A 23,751-nucleotide genomic window follows, 5' to 3' on the forward strand; every position below is an offset into this window, starting at 1 on the left:
TCTCTGTCTATCCCTCCTGTCTCTTCGTCTATCCCTCCCTGTCTCTCTGTCTATCCCTCCCTGTCTCTCCGTCTATCCCTCCTGTCTCTCCGTCTATCCCTCCCTGTCTCTCCGTCTATCCCTCCCTGTATCTCCGTCTATCCGTCCCTGTCTCTCCGTCTATCCCTCCCTGTCTCTTCGTCTATCCCTCCTGTCTCTCCGTCTATCCCTCCCTGTCTCTCCGTCTATCCTCCCTGTCTCTCCGTCTATCCTCCCTCTCTCTCCGTCTCTCCGTCTATCCCTCCCTGTCTCTCCGTCTATCCCTCCCTGTCTCTCCGTCTATCCCTCCTGTCTCTCAGTCTATCCCTCCCTGTCTCTCCGTCTATCCCTCCCTGTCTCTCCATCTATCCCTCCCTGTCTCTCCGTCTATCCCTCCCTGTCTCTCCGTCTATCCCTGCCGTCTCTCCGTCTCTCCCTCCCGTCTTCTTCTATCCCTCCCTGTCTCTCCGTCTATCCCTCCCTGTCTCTGCGTCTATCCCTCCCTCTCTCTCCGTCTCTCCGTCTATCCCTCCCTGTCTCTCTGTCTATCCCTCCATGTCTGTTAGTCTATCCCTCCCTGGCTCTCAATCTATCCCTCCTGTCTCTCCGTCTATCCTCCCTGTCTCTCCGTCTATCCTCCCTCTCTCTCCGTCTCTCCGTCTATCCATCCCTGTCTCTCCGTCTATCCCTCCCTGTCTCTCCGTCTATCCCTCCTGTCTCTCCGTCTATCCCTCCATAGTCTCTCCGTCTATCCCTCCCTGTCTCTCCGTCTATCCCTCCCTGTCTCTCCGTCTATCTCTCCCTGTATCTCTGTCTATCTGTCCCTGTCTCTCCGTCTATCCCTCCCTGTCTCTCCGTCTATCCTCCCTCTCTCTCCGTCTCTCCATCTATCCCTCCCTGTCTCTCCGTCTATCTCTCCCTGTCTCTCCGTCTATCCTCCCTCTCTCTCCATCTCTCCGTCTATCCCTCCCTGTCTCTCTGTCTATCCCTCCCTGTCTCTCTGTCTATCCCTCCATGTCTCTGCGTCTATCCCTCCCTCTCTCTCCGTCTCTCCGTCTATCCCTCCCTGTCTGTTAGTCTATCCCTCCCTGGCTCTCAATCTATCCCTCCTGTCTCTCTGTCTATCCCTCCCTGTCTCTCTGTCTATTCCTCCTGTCTCTCCGTCTATCCCTCCCTGTCTCTCTGTCTATCCCTCCTGTCTCTCCGTCTATCCCTCCCTGTCTCTCCGTCTATCCCTCCCGTCTCTCCGTCTATCCCTCCCGTCTCTCCTTCTATCCCTCCCTGTCTCTCTATCTATACCTCCCTGTCTCTCCGTCTATCCCTCCCTGTCTCTCCGTCTATCCCTGCCGTCTCTCCGTCTCTCCCTCCCGTCTCCTTCTTTCCCTCCCTGTCTCTCCGTCTATCCCTCCCTGTCTCTGCGTCTATCCCTCCCTCTCTCTCCGTCTCTCCGCCTATCCCTCCCTGTCTCTCTGTCTATCCCTCCCTGTCTGTTAGTCTATCCCTCCCTGGCTCTCAATCTATCCCTCCTGTCTCTCTGTCTATCCCTCCCTGTCTCTCTGTCTATTCCTCCTGTCTCTCTGTCTATCCCTCCCTGTCTCTCTGTCTATCCCTCCTGTCTCTCCGTCTATCCCTCCCTCTCTCTCCGTCTATCCCTCCCGTCTCTCCGTCTATCCCTCCCGTCTCTCCTTCTATCCCTCCCTGTCTCTCCGTCTATCCTCCCTGTCTCTCCGTCTATCCTCCCTCTCTCTCCGTCTCTCCGTCTATCCCTCCCTGTCTCTCCGTCTATCCCTCCCTGTCTCTCCGTCTATCCCTCCTGTCTCTCCGTCTATCCCTCCCTGTCTCTCCGTCTATCCCTCCCTGTCTCTCCGTCTATCCCTCCCTGTCTCTCTGTCTATCTCTCCCTGTATCTCCGTCTATCTGTCCCTGTCTCTCCGTCTATCCCTCCCTGTCTCTCCGTCTATCCTCCCTCTCTCTCCGTCTCTCCCTCCCTGTCTCTCCGTCTATCCATCCCTGTCTCTCTGTCTATCCCTCCCTGTCTGTTAGTCTATCCCTCCCTGGCTCTCAATCTATCCCTCCTGTCTCTCTGTCTATCCCTCCCTGTCTCTCTGTCTATTCCTCCTGTCTCTCTGTCTATCCCTCCCTCTCTCTCCGTCTATCCCTCCTGTCTCTCCGTCTATCCCTCCCTCTCTCTCCGTCTATCCCTCCCGTCTCTCCGTCTATCCCTCCCGTCTCTCCGTCTATCCCTCCCTGTCTCTCCATCTATCCCTCCCTGTCTCTCCGTCTATCCCTCCCTGTCTCTCCGTCTAACCCTGCCGTCTCTCCGTCTATCCCTCCCGTCTCCTTCTATCCCTCCCTGTCTCTCCCTGTCTGTCTCTTCCTGTCTGTCTCTCCTTCTATCCCTCCTGTCTCTCCGTCTATCCCTCCTGTCTCTCCGTCTATCCCTCCCTGTCTCTCCGTCTATCCCTCCCTGTCTCTCCGTCCATCCCTCCTGTCTCTCCTTCTATCCCTCCCTGTCTCTCCGTCTATCCATCCCTGTCTCTCTGTCTATCCCTCCTGTCTCTCCGTCTATCCCTCCCTGTCTCTCCGTCTATCCCTCCCTGTCTCTCCGTCTATCCCTCCCTGTCTCTCTGTCTATCCCTCCCTGTCTCTCTGTCTATCCCTCCTGTCTCTCCTTCTATCCCTCCCTGTCTCTCTTTCTATCCCTCCCTGTCTTACCATCTATCCCTCCCTGTCTCTCCGTCTATCCCTCCCTGTCTCTACGTCTATCCCTCCCTGTCTCTCCATCTATCCCTCCTGTCTCTCCGTCTATCCCTCCCCGTCTCTCCATCTATCCCTCCCCGTCTCTCTGTCTATCCCTCCTGTCTCTCTGTCTATCCCTCCTGTCTCTTCGTCTATCCCTCCCTGTCTCTCTGTCTATCCCTCCCTGTCTCTCCGTCTATCCCTCCTGTCTCTCCGTCTATCCCTCCCTGTCTCTCCGTCTATCCCTCCCTGTATCTCCGTCTATCCGTCCCTGTCTCTCCGTCTATCCCTCCCTGTCTCTTCGTCTATCCCTCCTGTCTCTCCGTCTATCCCTCCCTGTCTCTCCGTCTATCCTCCCTGTCTCTCCGTCTATCCTCCCTCTCTCTCCGTCTCTCCGTCTATCCCTCCCTGTCTCTCCGTCTATCCCTCCCTGTCTCTCCGTCTATCCCTCCCTGTCTCTCTGTCTATCCCTCCCTGTCTCTCTGTCTATCCCTCCTGTCTCTCCTTCTATCCCTCCCTGTCTCTCTTTCTATCCCTCCCTGTCTTACCATCTATCCCTCCCTGTCTCTCCGTCTATCCCTCCCTGTCTCTACGTCTATCCCTCCCTGTCTCTCCATCTATCCCTCCTGTCTCTCCGTCTATCCCTCCCCGTCTCTCCATCTATCCCTCCCCGTCTCTCTGTCTATCCCTCCTGTCTCTCTGTCTATCCCTCCTGTCTCTTCGTCTATCCCTCCCTGTCTCTCTGTCTATCCCTCCCTGTCTCTCCGTCTATCCCTCCTGTCTCTTCGTCTATCCCTCCCTGTCTCTCCGTCTATCCCTCCCTGTATCTCCGTCTATCCGTCCCTGTCTCTCCGTCTATGCCTCCCTGTCTCTTCGTCTATCCCTCCTGTCTCTCCGTCTATCCCTCCCTGTCTCTCCGTCTATCCTCCCTGTCTCTCCGTCTATCCTCCCTCTCTCTCCGTCTCTCCGTCTATCCCTCCCTGTCTCTCCGTCTATCCCTCCCTGTCTCTCCGTCTATCCCTCCTGTCTCTCAGTCTATCCCTCCCTGTCTCTCCGTCTATCCCTCCCTGTCTCTCCGTCTATCCCTCCCTGTCTCTCCGTCTATCTCTCCCTGTATCTCCGTCTATCTGTCCCTGTCTCTCCGTCTATCCCTCCCTGTCTCTCCGTCTATCCTCCCTCTCTCTCCGTCTTTCCATCTATCCCTCCCTGTCTCTCCGTCTATCCCTCCCTGTCTCTCCGTCTATCCTCCCTCTCTCTCCATCTCTCTGTCTATCCCTCCCTGTCTCTCTGTCTGTCCCTCCCTGTCTCTCCGTCTATCCCTCCCTGTCTCTGCGTCTATCCCTCCCTCTCTCTCCATCTCTCCGTCTATCCCTCCCTGTCTGTTAGTCTATCCCTCCCTGGCTCTCAATCTATCCCTCCTGTCTCTCTGTCTATCCCTCCCTGTCTCTCTGTCTATTCATCCTGTCTCTCTGTCTATCCCTCCCTGTCTCTCTGTATATCCCTCCTGTCTCTCCGTCTATCCCTCCCTCTCTCTCCGTCTATCCCTCCCGTCTCTCCGTCTATCCCTCCCGTCTCTCCTTCTATCCCTCCCTGTCTCTCCATCTATCCCTCCCTGTCTCTCCGTCTATCCCTCCCTGTCTCTCCGTCTATCCCTGCCGTCTCTCCGTCTATCCCTCCCTGTCTCTCTGTCTATCCCTCCCTGTCTCTCCGACCATCCCTGTCTGTCTCTCCCTGTCTGTCTCTCCGTCTATCCCTCCCTGTCTTTCCGTCTATCCCTCCTGTCTCTCCTTCTATCCCTCCCTGTCTCTCCGTCTATCCCTCCTGTCTCTCCGTCTATCCCTCCTGTCTCTCCGTCTATCCCTCCCGTCTCTCCGTCTATCCCTCCCGTCTCTCCTTCTATCCCTCCCTGTCTCTCCGTCTATCCCTCCCTGTCTCTCCGTCTATCCCTCCTGTCTCTCTGTCTATCCCTCCCTGTCTCTCCGTCTATCCCTCCCTGTCTCTCCGTCTATCCCTCCTGTCTCCCTGTCTATCCCTCCCGTCTCCTTCTATCCCTCCCCGTCTCTCCGTCTATCCCTCCCTGTCTCTCCGTCTATCCCTCCCGTCTCTCCTTCTATCCCTCCCTGTCTCTCTGTCTATCCCTCCATGTCTCTCTGTCTATCCCTCCTGTCTCTCCATCTATCCCTCCTGTCTCTCCGTCTATCCCTCCTGTCTCTCCGTCTATCCCTCCTGTCTCTCCATCTATCCCTCCGGTCTCTCCATCTATCCCTCCTGTCTCTCCGTCTATCCTTCCCTGTCTCTCTGTCTATCCCTCCCGTCTCTCCGTCTATCCCTCCATGTCTCTCTGTCTATCCCTCCCTGTCTCTCCGTCTATCCCTCCTGTGTCTCCTTCTATCCCTCCCTGTCTCTCCGTCTTTCCCTCCCTGTCTCTCCGTCTATCCCTCCCTGTCTCTCCATCTATCCCTCTCTCTCTCTCCATCTGTCTATCCTGTCCTCGACTCTCTTCGCCCTCTCCGTCTCTCCGTCTATCCCTCCCTATCTCTCCGTCTCTCCGTCTATCCCTCCTGTCTCTCCATCTATCCCTCCCGTCTCTCCGTCTATCCCTCCATGTCTCTCTGTCTATCCCTCCCTGTCTCTCCGTCTATCCCTCCTGTGTCTCCTTCTATCCCTCCCTGTCTCTCCGTCTTTCCCTCCCTGTCTCTCCGTCTATCCCTCCCTGTCTCTCCATCTATCCCTCTCTCTCTCTCCATCTGTCTATCCTGTCCTCGACTCTCTTCGCCCTCTCCGTCTCTCCGTCTATCCCTCCCTATCTCCCTGTCTCTCCGTCTATCCCTCCTGTCTCCCTGTCTATCCCTCCCGTCTCCTTCTATCCCTCCCTGTCTCTCCGTCTATCCCTCCCTGTCTCTCCGTCTATCCCTCCCGTCTCTCCTTCTATCCCTCCCTGTCTCTCTGTCTATCCCTCCATGTCTCTCTGTCTATCCCTCCTGTCTCTCCATCTATCCCTCCTGTCTCTCCGTCTATCCCTCCTGTCTCTCCGTCTATCCCTCCTGTCTCTCCATCTATCCCTCCGGTCTCTCCATCTATCCCTCCTGTCTCTCCGTCTATCCTTCCCTGTCTCTCTGTCTATCCCTCCCGTCTCTCCGTCTATCCCTCCATGTCTCTCTGTCTATCCCTCCCTGTCTCTCCGTCTATCCCTCCTGTGTCTCCTTCTATCCCTCCCTGTCTCTCCGTCTTTCCCTCCCTGTCTCTCCGTCTATCCCTCCCTGTCTCTCCATCTATCCCTCTCTCTCTCTCCATCTGTCTATCCTGTCCTCGACTCTCTTCGCCCTCTCCGTCTCTCCGTCTATCCCTCCCTATCTCTTCGTCTCTCCGTCTATCCCTCCTGTCTCTCCATCTATCCCTCATGTCTCTCCGTCTATCCCTCCCGTCTCTCCGTCTATCCCTCCCTGTCTCTCTGTCTATCCCTCCTTGTCTCTCCGTCTATCCCTCCTGTGTCTCCTTCTATCCCCCCCTGTCTCTCCGTCTATCCCTCCCTGTCTCTCCGTCTATCACTCCCTGTATCTCCGTCTATCCCTCCCTGTCTCTCCGTCTATCCCTCCCTGTCTCTCCGTCTATCCGTCTCTCTCTCTCCATCTGTCTATCCTGTCCTCGACTCTCTTCGCCCTCTCCGTCTCTCTGTCTATCCCTCCCTTTCTCTCTGTCTCTCTGTCTATCCCTCCTGTCTCTCCATCTATCCCTCCTGCCTCTCCGTCTATCCCTCCCTAACTCTCCGTCCATCCCTCCCTGTCTCTCCGTCTATCCCTCCCTGTCTCTCTGTCTATCCCTCCCGTCTCTCCGTCTATCCCTCCATGTCTCTCTGTCTATCCCTCCCTGTCTCTCTGTCTATCCCTCCTGTGTCTCCTTCTATCCCTCCCTGTCTCTCCGTCTATCCCTCCCTGTCTCTCCGTCTATCCCTCCTTGTCTCTCCGTCTATCCCTCCCTGTCTCTCCGTCTATCCCTCCCTGTTTATCTGTCTATCCCTCCCTGTCTCTCCGTCTATCCCTCCCTGTCTCTCCGTCTATCCCTCTCCCTCTCTCCATCTGTCTATCCTGTCCACGACTCTCTTTGCCCTCTCCGTCTCTCCGTCTATCCCTCCATATCTCTCCGTCTATCCCTCCCTGTATCTCCGTCTATCCCTCTGTCTCCCCGTCTATCCCTCCCTGTCTCCCTGTCTATCCCTCCCTGTCTCTCCGTCTATCCCTCCTTGTCTCTCCGTCTATCCCTCCCTGTATCTCCGTCTATCCCTCCCTGAATCTCTGTCTATCCCTCCCTGTCTCTCCTTCTATCCCTCCCTGTTTCTATGTCTATCCCTCCCTGTCTCTCCGTCTATCCCTCCTGTCTCTCCGTCTTTCCGTCTATCCCTCCCTGTCTCTCCGTCTATCCTCCCTCTCTTTCCGTCTTTCCATCTATCCCTCCCTGTCTCTCCGTCTATCCCTCACTGTCTCTCCGTCTATCCCTCCCTGTCTCTCCGTCTATCCCTCCTGTCTCCCTGTCTATCCCTCCCGTCTCCTTCTATCCCTCCCTGTCTCTCCGTCTATCCCTCCCTGTCTCTCCGTCTATCCCTCCCGTCTCTCCTTCTATCCCTCCCTGTCTCTCCGTCTATCCCTCCCTGTCTCTCCGTCTATCCCTCGCTGTCTCTCCGTCTATCCCTCCTGTCTCTCCGTCTATCCCTCCTGTCTCCCTGTCTATCCCTCCCGTCTCCTTCTATCCCTCCTTGTCTCTCCGTCTATCACTGCCTGTCTCTCTGTCTATCCCTCCTGTCTCTCTGTCTATCCCTCCTGTCTCTCCGTCTATCCCTCCCGTCTCTCCGTCTATCCCTCCCGTCTCTCCTTCTATCCCTCCCTGTCTCTCCGTCTATCCCTCCCTGTCTCTCCGTCTATCCCTCCTGTCTCTCAGTCTATCCCTCCCTGTCTCTCCGTCTATCCCTCCCTGTCTCTCCGTCTATCCCTCCTGTCTCCCTGTCTATCCCTCCCGTCTCCTTCTATCCCTCCCTGTCTCTCCGTCTATCCCTCACTGTCTCTCCGTCTATCCCTCCCGTCTCTCCTTCTATCCCTCCCTGTCTCTCTGTCTATCCCTCCATGTCTCTCTGTCTATCCCTCCTGTCTCTCCATCTATCCCTCCTGTCTCTCCGTCTATCCCTCCTGTCTCTCCGTCTATCCCTCCTGTCTCTCCATCTATCCCTCCGGTCTCTCCATCTATCCCTCCTGTCTCTCCGTCTATCCTTCCCTGTCTCTCTGTCTATCCCTCCCGTCTCTCCGTCTATCCCTCCATGTCTCTCTGTCTATCCCTCCCTGTCTCTCCGTCTATCCCTCCTGTGTCTCCTTCTATCCCTCCCTGTCTCTCCGTCTTTCCCTCCCTGTCTCTCCGTCTATCCCTCCCTGTCTCTCCATCTATCCCTCTCTCTCTCTCCATCTGTCTATCCTGTCCTCGACTCTCTTCGCCCTCTCCGTCTCTCCGTCTATCCCTCCCTATCTCTCCGTCTCTCCGTCTATCCCTCCTGTCTCTCCATCTATCCCTCCTGTCTCTCCGTCTATCCCTCCCGTCTCTCCGTCTATCCCTCCCTGTCTCTCTGTCTATCCCTCCTTGTCTCTCCGTCTATCCCTCCTGTGTCTCCTTCTATCCCCCCCTGTCTCTCCGTCTATCCCTCCCTGTCTCTCCGTCTATCACTCCCTGTATCTCCGTCTATCTCTCCCTGTCTCTCCGTCTATCCCTCCCTGTCTCTCCGTCTATCCGTCTCTCTCTCTCCATCTGTCTATCCTGTCCTCGACTCTCTTCGCCCTCTCCGTCTCTCTGTCTATCCCTCCCTTTCTCTCTGTCTCTCTGTCTATCCCTCCTGTCTCTCCATCTATCCCTCCTGCCTCTCCGTCTATCCCTCCCTAACTCTCCGTCCATCCCTCCCTGTCTCTCCGTCTATCCCTCCCTGTCTCTCTGTCTATCCCTCCCGTCTCTCCGTCTACCCCTCCATGTCTCTCTGTCTATCCCTCCCTGTCTCTCTGTCTATCCCTCCTGTGTCTCCTTCTATTCCTCCCTGTCTCTCCGTCTATCCCTCCCTGTCTCTCCGTCTATCCCTCCTTGTCTCTCCGTCTATCCCTCCCTGTCTCTCCGTCTATCCCTCCCTGTTTATCTGTCTATCCCTCCCTGTCTCTCCATCTATCCCTCCCTGTCTCTCCGTCTATCCCTCTCCCTCTCTCCATCTGTCTATCCTGTCCACGACTCTCTTTGCCCTCTCCGTCTCTCCGTCTATCCCTCCATATCTCTCCGTCTATCCCTCCCTGTATCTCCGTCTATCCCTCTGTCTCCCCGTCTATCCCTCCCTGTCTCCCTGTCTATCCCTCCCTGTCTCTCCGTCTATCCCTCCTTGTCTCTCCGTCTATCCCTCCCTGTATCTCAGTCTATCCCTCCCTGTATCTCTGTCTATCCCTCCCTGTCTCTCCGTCTATCCTCCCTCTCTTTCCGTCTTTCCATCTATCCCTCCCTGTCTCTCCGTCTATCCCTCACTGTCTCTCCGTCTATCCCTCCCTCTCTCTCCGTCTCTCCGACTATCCCTCCCTGTCTCTCCGTCTATCCCTCCCTGTCTCCCCGTCTATCCCTCCCCGTCTCTCCGTCTATCCCTCCCTGTCTCTCTGTCTATCCCTCCTGTCTCTCTGTCTATCCCTCCTGTCTCTCTGTCTATCCCCCCCTTCTCCGTCTATCCCTCCGTCTCTCTGTCTATCCCTCCCGTCTCTCCGTCTATCCCTCCCTGTCTCTCCGTCTATCCTCCCTCTCTCTCCGTCTCTCCGTCTATCCCTCCCTGTCTCTCCGTCTATCCCTCCTGTCTCTCCTTCTATCCCTCCCTGTCTCTCCGTCTATCCCTCCCTGTCTCTCCGTCTATCCCTCCTGTCTCTCCGTCTATCCCTCCTGTCTCTCCGTCTATTCCTCCTGTCTCCCTGTCTATCCCTCCCGTCTCCTTCTATCCCTCCCTGTCTCTCCGTCTATCCCTTCCTGTCTCTCCGTCTATCCCTCCTGTCTCTCTGTCTATCCCTCCCTGTCTCTCCCTGTCTCTCCGTCTATCCCTCCTGTGTCTCCTTCTATCCCTCCCTGTCTCTCCGTCTATCCCTCCCTGTCTCTCCGTCTATCCCTCCCGTCTCTCTGTCTATCCCTCCCGTCTCTCCGTCTATCCCTCCCGCCTCTCTGTCTATCCCTCCCGTCTCTTCGTCTATCCCTCCCTGTCTCTCCTTCTTCCTCACTCATTTTCTCTTCCTCCCTCACTCTCCCTATTTTCTCTTGTGGTTTCTCCATCTCTCTGTCCCTCCCTCTCTCTGTCTTTCTACAGGCCACCACCAGGCAGTCACTTTCCCTGGGTTGTGTCATCAGGCTCCAAATTAACAGATTGCAGAGAGAGTCGTGGATAGAAGATGATGGGGAGGGGTGTGTTTGTGTGTGTGGGGTGGGGGGTGGGGGTGTAGAATGAACGTTTCCATGACGACTGCACAGGGCGTTTGTGTGTGTGCGTCACTGTGTGTGTGTGTGACGGTGACTGTGTGATAGAGAAAACGTGTACGTGAGAGTGTTACAGTAATGGTTCCTGCACTTTGGGACGCTACCATTTTCTGTTGCCTGCTCTAAAAAGGATGAGACAGGGGCTATCTGCCTACACACACATACACCCCACACTCACACCGCATGTGTCTCCCGTTGCACACACGTGTACGTGAGTGACACACGTGACGCATATACACTTCTCTTCCCAGTCGTCTCACATCCTGTGTGAGCAAGTGTGAGAACAGAATAATGGTGTTGTAGGTGTGAATGGCATTTCACCTGTCTAGGCTAGCTACACAGTCAAGTAGGAGGACAACTGGTGCAGTGTGTAGGTGTAGGGTAATAGAGATTACTGTCCAGGTGAATCAGACCCAGAGTTCCCAATTACATTCCTATATCTTAGTCATTCAGCAGACCCTCTTAGCCAGAGTGACCTACAATTAGGGAAGGGAAGACTACCACATAGCATGACTCTCCCATTTAAAACCTTGAAATATGACCTATAATTACTTACTATATGAGTTAAAAAATTAAATATGTTCAAAAGCTGCTTTTCTGTTCCGGAATGGTGTGGGAGTATCACAACAACAGAATGGTGTGGGAGTATCACAACAACAGAATGGTGTGGGAGTATCACAACAACAGAATGGTGTGGGAGTATCACAACAACAGAATGGTGTGGGAGTATCACAACAACAGAATGGTGTGGGAGTATCACAACAACAGAATGGTGTGGGAGTATCACAACAACAGAATGGTGTGGGAGTATCACAACAACAGAATGGTGTGGGAGTATCACAACAACAGAATGGTGTGGGAGTATCACAACAACAGAATGGTGTGGGAGTATCACAACAACAGAATGGTGTGGGAGTATCACAACAACAGAATGGTGTGGGAGTATCACAACAACAGAATGGTGTGGGAGTATCACAACAACAGAATGGTGTGGGAGTATCACAACAACAGAATGGTGTGGGGGTATCACAACAACAGAATGGTGTGGGAGTATCACAACAACAGAATGGTATGGGAGTATCACAACAACAGAATGGTGTGGGAGTATCACAACAACAGAATGGTGTGGGGGTATCACAACAACAGAATGGTGTGGGAGTATCACAACAACAGAATGGTGTGGGAGTATCACAACAACAGAATGGTGTGGGAGTACCACAACAACAGAATGGTGTGGGAGTATCACAACAACAGAATGGTGTGGGGGTATCACAACAACAGAATGGTGTGGGAGTATCACAACAACAGAATGGTGTGGGAGTATCACAACAACAGAATGGTGTGGGAGTATCACAACAACAGAATGGTGTGGGAGTATCACAACAACAGAATGGTGTGGGAGTATCACAACAACAGAATGGTGTTGGGGTATCACAACAACAGAATGGTGTGGGGGTATCACAACAACAGAATGGTGTGGGAGTATCACAACAACAGAATGGTGTGGGAGTATCACAACAACAGAATGGTGTGGGAGTATCACAACAACAGAATGGTGTGGGAGTATCACAACAACAGAATGGTGTGGGAGTATCACAACAACAGAATGGTGTGGGAGTATCACAACAACAGAATGGTGTGGGAGTATCACAACAACAGAATGGTGTGGGAGTATCACAACAACAGAATGGTGTGGGAGTATCACAACAACAGAATGGTGTTGGGGTATCACAACAACAGAATGGTGTGGGGGTATCACAACAACAGAATGGTGTGGGAGTATCACAACAACAGAATGGTGTGGGAGTATCACAACAACAGAATGGTATGGGAGTATCACAACAACAGAATGGTGTGGGGGTATCACAACAACAGAATGGTATGGGAGTATCACAACAACAGAATGGTGTGGGGGTATCACAACAACAGAATGGTGTGGGAGTATCACAACAACAGAATGGTGTGGGAGTATCACAACAACAGAATGGTATGGGGGTATCACAACAACAGAATGGTGTGGGGGTATCACAACAACAGAATGGTGTGGGAGTATCACAACAACAGAATGGTGTGGGAGTATCACAACAACAGAATGGTGTGGGAGTATCACAACAACAGAATGGTGTGGAGTATCACAACAACAGAATGGTATGGGGGTATCACAACAACAGAATGGTGTGGGGGTATCACAACAACAGAATGGTGTGGGGGTATCACAACAACAGAATGGTGTGGGAGTATCACAACAACAGAATGGTGTGGAGGTATCACAACAACAGAATGGTGTGGGGGTATCACAACAACAGAATGGTGTGGGAGTATCACAACAACAGAATGGTGTGGGAGTATCACAACAACAGAATGGTGTGGGGGTATCACAACAACAGAATGGTGTGGGAGTATCACAACAACAGAATGGTGTGGGAGTATCACAACAACAGAATGGTGTGGGAGTATCACAACAACAGAATGGTGTGGGGGTATCACAACAACAGAATGGTGTGGGAGTATCACAACAACAGAATGGTGTGGGAGTATCAAAACAACAGAATGGTGTGGGAGTATCACAACAACAGAATGGTGTGGGAGTATCACAACAACAGAATGGTGTGGGAGTATCACAACAACAGAATGGTGTGGGAGTATCACAACAACAGAATGGTGTGGGAGTATCACAACAACAGAATGGTGTTGGGGTATCACAACAACAGAATGGTGTGGGGGTATCACAACAACAGAATGGTGTGGGAGTATCACAACAACAGAATGGTGTGGGAGTATCACAACAACAGAATGGTATGGGAGTATCACAACAACAGAATGGTGTGGGGGTATCACAACAACAGAATGGTATGGGAGTATCACAACAACAGAATGGTGTGGGGGTATCACAACAACAGAATGGTGTGGGAGTATCACAACAACAGAATGGTGTGGGAGTATCACAACAACAGAATGGTATGGGGGTATCACAACAACAGAATGGTGTGGGGGTATCACAACAACAGAATGGTGTGGGAGTATCACAACAACAGAATGGTGTGGGAGTATCACAACAACAGAATGGTGTGGGAGTATCACAACAACAGAATGGTGTGGGAGTATCACAACAACAGAATGGTATGGGGGTATCACAACAACAGAATGGTGTGGGGGTATCACAACAACAGAATGGTGTGGGAGTATCACAACAACAGAATGGTGTGGGAGTATCACAACAACAGAATGGTGTGGAGGTATCACAACAACAGAATGGTGTGGGGGTATCACAACAACAGAATGGTGTGGGAGTATCACAACAACAGAATGGTGTGGGAGTATCACAACAACAGAATGGTGTGGGGGTATCACAACAACAGAATGGTGTGGGAGTATCACAACAACAGAATGGTGTGGGAGTATCACAACAACAGAATGGTGTGGGAGTATCACAACAACAGAATGGTGTGGGGGTATCACAACAACAGAATGGTGTGGGGGTATCACAACAACAGAATGGTGTGGGGGTATCACAACAACAGAATGGTGTGGGAGTATCACAACAACAGAATGGTGTGGGGGTATCACAACAACAGAATGGTGTGGGGGTATCACAACAACAGAATGGTGTGGGAGTATCACAACAACAGAATGGTGTGGGAGTATCAAAACAACAGAATGGTGTGGGAGTATCACAACAACAGAATGGTGTGGGAGTATCACAACAACAGAATGGTGTGAGGGTATCACAACAACAGAATGGTGTGGGGGTATCACAACAACAGAATGGTGTGGGGGTATCACAACAACAGAATGGTGTGGGGGTATCACAACAACAGAATGGTGTGGGAGTATCACAACAACAGAATGGTGTGGGAGTATCACAACAACAGAATGGTGTGGGAGTATCACAACAACAGAATGGTGTGGGAGTATCACAACAACAGAATGGTGTGGGAGTATCACAACAACAGAATGGTGTGGGAGTATCACAACAACAGAATGGTGTGGGAGTATCACAACAACAGAATGGTGTGGGGGTATCACAACAACAGAATGGTGTGGGAGTATCACAACAACAGAATGGTGTGGGGGTATCACAACAACAGCATGGTGTGGGAGTATCACAACAACAGAATGGTGTGGGAGTATCACAACAACAGAATGGTGTGGGAGTATCACAACAACAGAATGGTGTGGGAGTATCACAACAACAGAATGGTGTGGGAGTATCACAACAACAGAATGGTGTTGGGGTATCACAACAACAGAATGGTGTGGGGGTATCACAACAACAGAATGGTGTGGGAGTATCACAACAACAGAATGGTGTGGGAGTATCACAACAACAGAATGGTGTGGGAGTATCACAACAACAGAATGGTGTGGGAGTATCACAACAACAGAATGGTGTGGGAGTATCACAACAACAGAATGGTGTGGGAGTATCACAACAACAGAATGGTGTGGGAGTATCACAACAACAGAATGGTGTGGGAGTATCACAACAACAGAATGGTGTGGGGGTATCACAACAACAGAATGGTGTGGGAGTATCACAACAACAGAATGGTGTGGGAGTATCACAACAACAGAATGGTATGGGGGTATCACAACAACAGAATGGTGTGGGGGTATCACAACAACAGAATGGTGTGGGAGTATCACAACAACAGAATGGTGTGGGAGTATCACAACAACAGAATGGTGTGGGAGTATCACAACAACAGAATGGTGTGGGAGTATCACAACAACAGAATGGTATGGGGGTATCACAACAACAGAATGGTGTGGGGGTATCACAACAACAGAATGGTGTGGGAGTATCACAACAACAGAATGGTGTGGGAGTATCACAACAACAGAATGGTGTGGAGGTATCACAACAACAGAATGGTGTGGGGGTATCACAACAACAGAATGGTGTGGTATCACAACAACAGAAGTATCACAACAACAGAATGGTGTGGGAGTATCACAACAACAGAATGGTGTGGGGGTATCACAACAACAGAATGGTGTGGGAGTATCACAACAACAGAATGGTGTGGGAGTATCACAACAACAGAATGGTGTGGGAGTATCACAACAACAGAATGGTGTGGGGGTATCACAACAACAGAATGGTGTGGGGGTATCACAACAACAGAATGGTGTGGGGGTATCACAACAACAGAATGGTGTGGGAGTATCACAACAACAGAATGGTGTGGGGGTATCACAACAACAGAATGGTGTGGGAGTATCACAACAACAGAATGGTGTGGGAGTATCAAAACAACAGAATGGTGTGGGAGTATCACAACAACAGAATGGTGTGGGAGTATCACAACAACAGAATGGTGTGAGGGTATCACAACAACAGAATGGTGTGGGGGTATCACAACAACAGAATGGTGTGGGGGTATCACAACAACAGAATGGTGTGGGGGTATCACAACAACAGAATGGTGTGGGAGTATCACAACAACAGAATGGTGTGGGAGTATCACAACAACAGAATGGTGTGGGAGTATCACAACAACAGAATGGTGTGGGAGTATCACAACAACAGAATGGTGTGGGAGTATCACAACAACAGAATGGTGTGGGAGTATCACAACAACAGAATGGTGTGGGAGTATCACAACAACAGAATGGTGTGGGGGTATCACAACAACAGAATGGTGTGGGAGTATCACAACAACAGAATGGTGTGGGGGTATCACAACAACAGCATGGTGTGGGAGTATCACAACAACAGCATGGTGTGGGAGTATCACAACAACAGAATGGTGTGGGAGTATCACAACAACAGAATGGTGTGGGAGTATCACAACAACAGAATGGTGTGGGAGTATCACAACAACAGAATGGTGTGGGAGTATCACAACAACAGAATGGTGTGGGAGTATCACAACAACAGAATGGTGTGGGAGTATCACAACAACAGAATGGTGTGGGAGTATCACAACAACAGAATGGTGTTGGGGTATCACAACAACAGAATGGTGTGGGGGTATCACAACAACAGAATGGTGTGGGAGTATCACAACAACAGAATGGTGTGGGAGTATCACAACAACAGAATGGTATGGGAGTATCACAACAACAGAATGGTGTGGGGGTATCACAACAACAGAATGGTATGGGAGTATCACAACAACAGAATGGTGTGGGGGTATCACAACAACAGAATGGTGTGGGAGTATCACAACAACAGAATGGTGTGGGAGTATCACAACAACAGAATGGTATGGGGGTATCACAACAACAGAATGGTGTGGGGGTATCACAACAACAGAATGGTGTGGGAGTATCACAACAACAGAATGGTGTGGGAGTATCACAACAACAGAATGGTGTGGGAGTATCACAACAACAGAATGGTGTGGGAGTATCACAACAACAGAATGGTATGGGGGTATCACAACAACAGAATGGTGTGGGGGTATCACAACAACAGAATGGTGTGGGAGTATCACAACAACAGAATGGTGTGGGAGTATCACAACAACAGAATGGTGTGGAGGTATCACAACAACAGAATGGTGTGGGGGTATCACAACAACAGAATGGTGTGGGAGTATCACAACAACAGAATGGTGTGGGAGTATCACAACAACAGAATGGTGTGGGGGTATCACAACAACAGAATGGTGTGGGAGTATCACAACAACAGAATGGTGTGGGAGTATCACAACAACAGAATGGTGTGGGAGTATCACAACAACAGAATGGTGTGGGGGTATCACAACAACAGAATGGTGTGGGGGTATCACAACAACAGAATGGTGTGGGGGTATCACAACAACAGAATGGTGTGGGAGTATCACAACAACAGAATGGTGTGGGGGTATCACAACAACAGAATGGTGTGGGGGTATCACAACAACAGAATGGTGTGGGAGTATCACAACAACAGAATGGTGTGGGAGTATCAAAACAACAGAATGGTGTGGGAGTATCACAACAACAGAATGGTGTGGGAGTATCACAACAACAGAATGGTGTGAGGGTATCACAACAACAGAATGGTGTGGGGGTATCACAACAACAGAATGGTGTGGGGGTATCACAACAACAGAATGGTGTGGGGGTATCACAACAACAGAATGGTGTGGGAGTATCACAACAACAGAATGGTGTGGGAGTATCACAACAACAGAATGGTGTGGGAGTATCACAACAACAGAATGGTGTGGGAGTATCACAACAACAGAATGGTGTGGGAGTATCACAACAACAGAATGGTGTGGGAGTATCACAACAACAGAATGGTGTGGGAGTATCACAACAACAGAATGGTGTGGGGGTATCACAACAACAGAATGGTGTGGGAGTATCACAACAACAGAATGGTGTGGGGGTATCACAACAACAGCATGGTGTGGGAGTATCACAACAACAGAATGGTGTGGGAGTATCACAACAACAGAATGGTGTGGGAGTATCACAACAACAGAATGGTGTGGGAGTATCACAACAACAGAATGGTGTGGGAGTATCACAACAACAGAATGGTGTGGGAGTATCACAACAACAGAATGGTGTGGGAGTATCACAACAACAGAATGGTGTGGGAGTATCACAACAACAGAATGGTGTGGGAGTATCACAACAACAGAATGGTGTGGGGGTATCACAACAACAGAATGGTGTGGGAGTATCACAACAACAGAATGGTGTGGGAGTATCACAACAACAGAATGGTGTGGGAGTATCACAACAACAGAATGGTGTTGGCGTGTACCGGTCATTAAGAAAATAAAGACGTGTAGACCGCTGATTGGCCAGCTCATTCTCCTCTAGACCGCCGATTGGCCACCTCATCCTCCTCTAGACCGCTGATTGGCCAGCTCATCCTCCTCAGGAGTATGACATCATACTCTATGATGAAATAGCAATCTTTTTTTTCTTCTTAAATGGTCTGTTTGAGATACAAGTTTGAGTTGGGGTCTTTGAAGCGTTTTTTTTTTCTTTCTCCAATTTATGCTTGGGCCACAAATATGAGCATAGGACGAGTCCATAACATTATTTGGGTATGAGTTAACAGAATATGAACTTCTAAAAGTGATATTTTCACTGGACAGTTAGCTACTTTAAGATAATCTGATTGACAACCATAACACTATGGCTGAGTACCCTGGTGCAATGGTATGTCTTTGAGAGCGATGTTGGAGGTGTGTGTGTGTGTGTGTGTGTGGCCAATCAGCGTCTACCGTGCTGTGGGTGTGAAGCCATTTTGATTAGAACATTAGCAGGACACCATCACCTGAATGCGCACCCGCGGAGAGTGACGACAGACAAGACACGAGCTCTCTCTCCCTCCTCTTTCTCTCCATCCCCTATCCCCTCCCACACACACACTCTCTCTCTCTCTCTCTCTCTCTCTCTCTCTCTCTCTCTCTCTCTCTCCCTCCTTCTCTTCCTCTCCATCAGCTATTCCCTCTCACACTCTCTCTCCCTCCCTCCCCATACCGACTCCATATCTCTCTCTTTCCCCAATTCATCTCTCTCTCTCTTCTGACATATTGCCGTATGGCCATGGCCTAGGCAACACAAACGTTGAAATAACGGAACACATGCTGACGTTTGGAGACCAAAACGCACAGCCCCGCAACCTGGCAGATTCCTCCATGTAAAACAACTGACCCTCCATTGGAACACGGGCTTAAAAGTTCTGCGTCTTCAGACACACAGTAAACGGGTTAGGAGCTATAACATTCACTTCGGCCAGACGGATACAGTAGCAAGTAGGTTGAGTTAAAACTGGACATGGAACATGAGTGGTTATTTGGGTAAACTGGCCTCAGTCGCATCTATTTCCTTCTGCACAGTGGGATAGCAGCTGGCCTGACATACACACAGACACAGACACACACACACACACACACACACACAGCCGTGAGGCAGCGTAGTGTGGTGCTAACCCGGGCTGGCGGGCGGTCGCAGTGAGAGATGTGAGGGTCTCCACAGACCAGGGATGGTTATAGCGGTCCATTAGCGGCTGCTCTGAGCCCAGAGGAGAAATCTGGGTCAGAACCGTGTGTGTGTGAGAGAGAGAGAGAGAGAGAGAGAGTGTGTGTACATGCGTCAGTGAAAATGTGTGTGTGTGTGTCTTCATATTAGCCCTATCCTGGTTAGTCATGCCCTCCTCCATTAGCCCTTCATGGAACTCTCACTTGACTTCATCATCATCGTCATCATCACTCTCTTTTTCTACTCCTCTTTCTTCTACAAACATGTGTCAGTGGTAACACATTACGTATGACTCAGACGGTGTACAAGACAGGAGAGAGAATTGTCATAATATCTGGGCTGGGGGATTCAGAGTGTGATCGAAGGAGAGAGTGATACGACAGGAAACGGGGGGAGAAAATGACATCCTCACAAGCCGTACTCTTACACACCCACACGCACACCGTGAGATAATGAGCACGGAGGATCTGCTACTGTAGGAAGTTGGCTGACTCTAACGACAGCTTAAGACAGTATAACTGTGACTAGCTATTGAGAAAAGCACTATTCATTGTTTCAAGTATGTCTTTCCCATAGTCATCCTCCCTGTGCTGCACTAGTAAGTACAACATCATCCATGCCCCCCCCCTTCTAATATGTCCAATGCATATCACATTTTCATATATCCAAGTATATCTCAACTCCACGATACCGCACCCACCGGAGTTGAGTGCAACTTGGAGTGAACCTCCGACTTCTTCAAAATGTCAATTCTTAAACCCCGTACCGTGTACCTATGTTTGTTCTCTGTTGAGAGCCATGCTGTTCACTGAAGCCCATACTTTTTCAAAATAAAACGTCAATCAAATACAACCACCGACTGTTTCCTCGTTGCTGTTGCTCGAAGATTGCAGTCGGTGGTTGTATTTTATGAAAAAGTATGGATTTCAGCAAACAAAGAAAGGCACGCAACAACAGAGGACAAACAACAGAGGACAAACACCGAGTGTGAGTATACCAAACCTTAGGAACACCTTCCTAATATTGAGTTGCACCCCCCCCCCCCCTCCTTTTAGCCTCAGAAGGTGTTGAAAGTGTTCCACAGGGATGCTGGCCCATGTTGACTCTGATGCTTCCCACAGTTGAGTCAAGTTGGCTGGATGTCCTTTGGGTGGTGGACCAATCTTGAGACACACAGGAAACTGTTGAGGATGAAAAATCCATCAGCGTTGTAGTTCTTGACACAAACCGGTGCGCGCCTGGCCATACCCTGTTCAAAGGCACTTAAATATTCTGTCTTGACGATTCACCCGCAGAATGGCACACATACGCAATCCATGTCTCAATTGCCTCAAGGCTTAAAAGGTTTAAAACTTTTTAAAATCCTTCTTTACCCCGTCTCCTCCCCTTAATTTCCACTGATTTGAAGTGGATTTAACAAGCGACATCAATAAGGGACCATAGCTTTCACTTGGTTTAACCTGGTCAGCCTATGTCACGGAAAGAGCAGGTGTTCTTATTGTTTTGTATACTCAGTGTATGTACACAGTAAAGGTTAAAGAATTAAAAAAGAAAAAATGTAAGTATTGACTTCACAGCAACTTGCGGATATGGTATCGTGGAGTTGAGATGTTCAGTGCATTCGGAAAGTATTCAGACCCCTTCCCTTTTTACACATTTTGTTACGTTACAGCCTTGTTCTAAAATGGATTCAATAAATTTTTTCCCTCATCAATCGACACACAACACCCCATGACGACAAAGCAAAAGCTGTTGAATTGTTTTTGCAACTTTATGATAATAAAAGAAACTGGAATACCTTATTTACATTAGTATTTAGACCCTTTGCAATGAAACTCGAAATTGAGCTCAGGTGCATCTTGTTTCCATTGATCATCCTTGTGATGTTCCAAAAGGCACCTCAAGGACTTTCAGACCATGAGAAACAAGATTCTCTGGTCTCATGAAACCAAGATTGAACTCTTTGGCCTGAATACCAAGCGTCACATCTGAAGGAAACCTGGCACCATCCCTACGGTGAAGCATGGTGGTGGCAGCATCATGCTGTGGGGATGGTTTTCAGCAGCAGGGACTGGGAGACTAGTCAGGATCGAGGGAAAGATGAACGGAGAAAAGCACGGAGAGATCATTGATGAAAACCTGCTCTAGAGCACTCAAGACCTCAGACTAGGGTGAAGATTCACCTTCTAACAGGACAACGACCCTAAGCACACAGCCAAGACAACGCAGGAGTGGCTTCGGGACAAGTCTTTTGAATGTCCTTGAGTGGCCCAGCCAGAGCCCAGACTTGAACCCGATCGATCTCTGGAGAGACCTGAAAATAGCTCTGCAGCGACACTTGGCAGGGTAGCCTAGTGGTTAGAGCGTTGGACTGGTAACCGGAAGGTTGCAAGTTCAAACCCCCAAGCTGACAAGATACAAATCTGTCGTTCTGCCCCTGAACAGGCAGTTAACCTAGGCCGTCGTTGAAAATAAGAATTTGTTCTTAACTGACTTGCCTAGTTAAATAAAGGTAAAATTTAAAAATAAACTCACCATCCAACCTGACAGAGCTTGAGAGGATCAGCAGAGAAGGATGGGAGAAACTCCCCAAATACAGGTGTGCCAAGCTTGTAGCGTCATACCCAAGAAGACTCAAGGCTGTAATCGCTGCCAAAGGTGCTTCAACAAAGTACTGAGGAAAGGGTCTGAATACTTACCTAAATGTGATATTTCAGTTTTTGCATTGTCATTGTGGGGTATTGTGTGTCGATCGATGAGGGGAAAAAACGATTTCATCAATTTTAGAATAAGGCTGTAAGGGACGGGAGACATGGCAAATAAATTATCACGATATCTATATCATTTTATATCATTTTTCAATCGATAACGATAATTATCACGATAGTAATCAAATAATGTTTTAAAGGTGCATATCTGCTTCAAACTCAAGAATATCTTAACAAACCGTGGTTAGAGCGTTGGACCAGTAACTGAAAGGTTGCGAGATCGAATCCCCGAGCTGATACGGTAACAATCTGTCGTTCTGCCCCTGAACAAGGCAGTTAACCCGCTGTTCCCCGATTGCCGTCATTGTAAACAAGAAGTTGTTCTTAACCGACTTGCCTTGTTAAATAAAGGTTACATTTTTTATAATCATGTGAGCTACACATCAAATTATACTTGAAGGAAAATTGTTCCATGTTTGCGGCCAGGGAGCACGCACCTGGGGTCAATTCAATTGATAAGCCTCTTGAAACCTTCCTTTTCGACTGTGCTAATCTCCTTTAGCAATGCAAAATAGCATTTGTGATGTCTTTGTTTTTACGATATTTGCTTGTAGGGCAAAAACGCTATCAGTGTTGACTACTTCGGACGAACATCCCTAGATTGGCTGGTGCTTGAGGGGCGTTTATCAACACCGTGGCACAAACTCAAACACCCTGCATGTTCCAAAGAGTGGTTTTGCTTCAGATGTTGAAAAAGGTTTGTCATATTACCACCCACCTGTCTACGGCACAATTTGCACCGAACACTGGTCTCCTTTTTCGTCAGACTTCAAAAAGCCAAACCGCTTCCAAATGACTGAAACAGTTGAACCCTTTTCATCAATAATTTCTTCGTTGGAAGCTGCTCCTTCTCCATGGCTATCACCGCCACTGTTTTCGCCGACATCACTCATTTCTCGTGGTTAATAGTGGCGACTCCATCACCCGAGGTGCTAAGTGGTTTTTAGTGGGCGTGTACCTCTCCACGTGCATATTGTCACTTCTCCGCACGTTCCTGCTGCGTCACAGGGTTGAAATGGACTGCTGTACCCCATTATTCTATATCGACATTATCGAAAATGAATCGAAACGTTTTTATATCGTTACTGAGCGAAGTAATTACCTCGATAATTATCGATAATGATTTATCGCCCAGCCCCACTGTAACATAACAAAATGTGGAAAAAGTCAAGTCCAAAAAAAGTTTCCAAATGCACTGTACTTGGCTAATTCTCTTATAGACATCGCCAATTCAAAAAGCGTACTTTCTATTCTACATACAATAACAAGGTTAAAAATGAGTTGTTACAACAAACACACGCAGCAATACAACCATAGCTATAGAGCAGAGTATTCAGAGGGAACAGGCCTGAAAATAGTCAATTGTCCCAGACACCCAAACACAGAGCAGAACACTGAGAGTGGGGCAAGAGGGGTAAAGAAACTAGGCCATGGAAATGGGGTTTGGAGATCCAGCTCCGTGTACATAGCAGACAGATGAGACGTGATCGAGGAAAGGAGAGGGGGCGAAGAAGAGAGGGGGCGAAGAGGAGAGGGGGAGAAGAGGAGAGGAAAGAATGACCCGTCTGACAAGGGCACAGAGTATTTGGGAGTGTGAGGTTGAGCTTGGCCTTAAGAGTGCGGTTGCCCATCGAGGTTATTGTTAAAGAAAGGCAGAGTCGGAAGCAAGGTGCACATCCACTTATCATTCTCCAGCTGTTGCCGTCTTATTCAAACCACATAAATTATTTTGTGTTACTGCTTTCTGTTACACATGCTAAAGTATTGAAGC

At 49.8% G+C, this 23,751-nt stretch overlaps 1 protein-coding gene across 1 annotated transcript in view; it reads right to left on the reverse strand.

Moving 5' to 3' along the window:
• LOC139405216 (1-phosphatidylinositol 4,5-bisphosphate phosphodiesterase beta-1-like) overlaps positions 1-23,751 on the reverse strand; it is a 154,535-nt gene that overhangs the window by 77,740 nt on the left and 53,044 nt on the right. The gene's annotated exons all lie outside the window — the stretch shown is intronic.

This window comes from Oncorhynchus clarkii, unplaced genomic scaffold (assembly GCF_045791955.1).
Source record: "Oncorhynchus clarkii lewisi isolate Uvic-CL-2024 unplaced genomic scaffold, UVic_Ocla_1.0 unplaced_contig_4374_pilon_pilon, whole genome shotgun sequence".
Taxonomy (NCBI): Eukaryota; Metazoa; Chordata; class Actinopteri; order Salmoniformes; family Salmonidae; genus Oncorhynchus; species Oncorhynchus clarkii.